Here is a 2,576-nt window from a genome sequence, read left to right on the forward strand (position 1 = left end):
TTAAGGGTTATTAGATAAAAACATAAAACCCTAGAAGTTAAAGGAGAGAGAGAGAGAGAGCGGGGTGGGGGGAGGGAGAAGGAGAGAGAGGAAAACAGGTATGTTCTTGGTGCAAGTACACGCCTCCTCCGTACCGGCGTTCGTGTGGATACCTCTATGGCGTAGATCGTTAAGGCGGGATACATGGTGTTCAGTTAAATCTAGGATCTCCTTTTGACAAACATAATCATAAAACTCTTTAAGATAAACATCCCATCCACGAATTAAATTTTATTTTTCGCATAGATCCTGCGGTGGGTTATATTTTTATTCTAATTTTACGGTTTTATTATCGTTTCCACTGTGGCTTTATACCTCGAAACCCAATATATTGAGCTGTGACCGTGATGACCTACTTTGGGATGTGGCGTCCCGTATTTGATCAGTTAATTCTAGGACCTAATTAATTCAACATTAATTGAGTCTATACTGATTACTTTCCACCCATATTAAATAATTTAATATTAATTAATATTACTTGATAATTATCTTATAATTAGCTTTTCCAATATATTTTATTTAATATTACTTGATATTGATAAAAAAATCAAATTAAAAGTAAATATACGCTTGGATGAACATTAACTAATTGGAAAAAAGTTTAGAGAAAATATAAGTCGATTTGTGTTAGATGAGTACCAAAATTTGGTACTTCTGTAATTCTGTACTTTTATGCTGTAATAAATATGGCTTCATTTATTAATTAAGAGTATAAATTATAATTATCTTATCAACCAAATATTTTTTATTTTAGATAATTTAATATTAATAAGTATTATCTTATAATTATTTTATAATTAAAAATATTACTTAATTATTTATAAAAATTATTTTTCAAATTATAAGTAAATAGACGTTTAAATAAATACTTACTAATAAAAACAACGTTTAGATAGAATAGAAGTCATTTGCATTAGATAAGTACCAAAATTTCGTACTTCGGTACTTTTGTACACCAATAATACATGGTTTCGCTTATTAATAAAGAGTATAGATCGAATAAGGACGGTAAAGACTAAAGAGTTTATTAAAAATCGAGTGTATTTTTGATAAACAAGCGAAAGATAAATTTGAACATTATATCCTAGCCGGAACAAACTTCCGAACTGTAAACTACAATATAATTGTGAAACAAAAATAAGTTAAATAAATAGCCGTTTTGTTTTTAGATCGCTTAACACATAATATTTTAATTCTTCATTCTAAAAAGTATTATAATGATATCTCGAGCAGTCCAACCTACACCAGTTATAAAGCATCATAATTGACATTCACGTAAGCATCATCTGTAGCCCAATATTCAGAATTATCAGTTTCATCGATTGATATCGGAATAACTAATACCCCCAAAATATGAACAATTATATATCGTGAAAGGTGAGTTTTTGTGATATCTAACACCATCTCATATCTGATTCGAAACTTGCAGATCTCCCCAAATATCATATAAATCCTTATCAAAAAAGTTACTGAAATTCGTAACGAAACATACAAAAACGTCAAGATAAAACACGTTAACATTCCAAAAAGATAAAAGATGGGCATGAATAACAGTCTTAATAACAAGATACTCAACAAAATTTCATACAAAAAGTATTAAATCTCGATTTTGTTAAAAAAATGATAAATAGAAGAGAGAATGAAGAGCGAAGGAGGAGAGGATGAAATGATCGAAAAGTAGAGGCGGGCTGGTAGAACCCCAAATCCAGAAGTGACTCTCAAAACCCTAAACACCCTAAACCAATGTTTTTTTTATTGACATCTATATGTATTAATTAAATTATCATAAATTACATTAAAATATTGGGATATTTTAATTTGGATTTTCAAAATTGTATTAAACTATATTGGTATTCAAAGGTTCATGGTCTTTTTTATTCAATAAATTGGTGAAATTTTGATAGATTAATAATACATGTTTAATTTTTCGAAATCTCTCTAAAATGCATGAAACCGGTTGCTCATTTTAACCATACCACTCCTTAAACTAAACGACCCTTAAATGGTTCTAGACCATCACCGAAACACGAAAATCCTTACTATATAATAATATAATTAGACAAATTTATCTATCTATGTATCTATACTAATATATTAAAAATGCAACATTGAAAGTTTGGTTATTTTTCCTCTAGTCACTCAATTCAGAACCGTCAGATAAAATCGATGAGACCGTTAAATTTAGTTTGAAAAATTCGTACTATTCAAAACATATAAGAGCAAATCCAACAATGTCCTAACATATGTATAAATATAATAAATAAGGTTGTCCTAGTAATTTAGGACATTAATTTGATATATCAGTTCCAACAATTTGCCTTGTAGCCATGCCTTATTATTAAAATGATAATTTATTTGAATTAAAATTGGAGGGAAGAGTAAAATATGAGAGGATAGAGATGTGTAAAAAAAGAGGGAAATAAATTTTCTATTGGTAGAAATAAAATAGGGCATGTATTGTGGTGCCCTAAAACTAAGACACTTGATGTCCTACCATTTTAAGGCATGTTTAGGATACTATTGAAACTCTAATTTTT

This window comes from Apium graveolens, chromosome 4, assembly GCF_009905375.1.
Source record: "Apium graveolens cultivar Ventura chromosome 4, ASM990537v1, whole genome shotgun sequence".
In the NCBI taxonomy this organism is placed as follows: Eukaryota; Viridiplantae; Streptophyta; class Magnoliopsida; order Apiales; family Apiaceae; genus Apium; species Apium graveolens.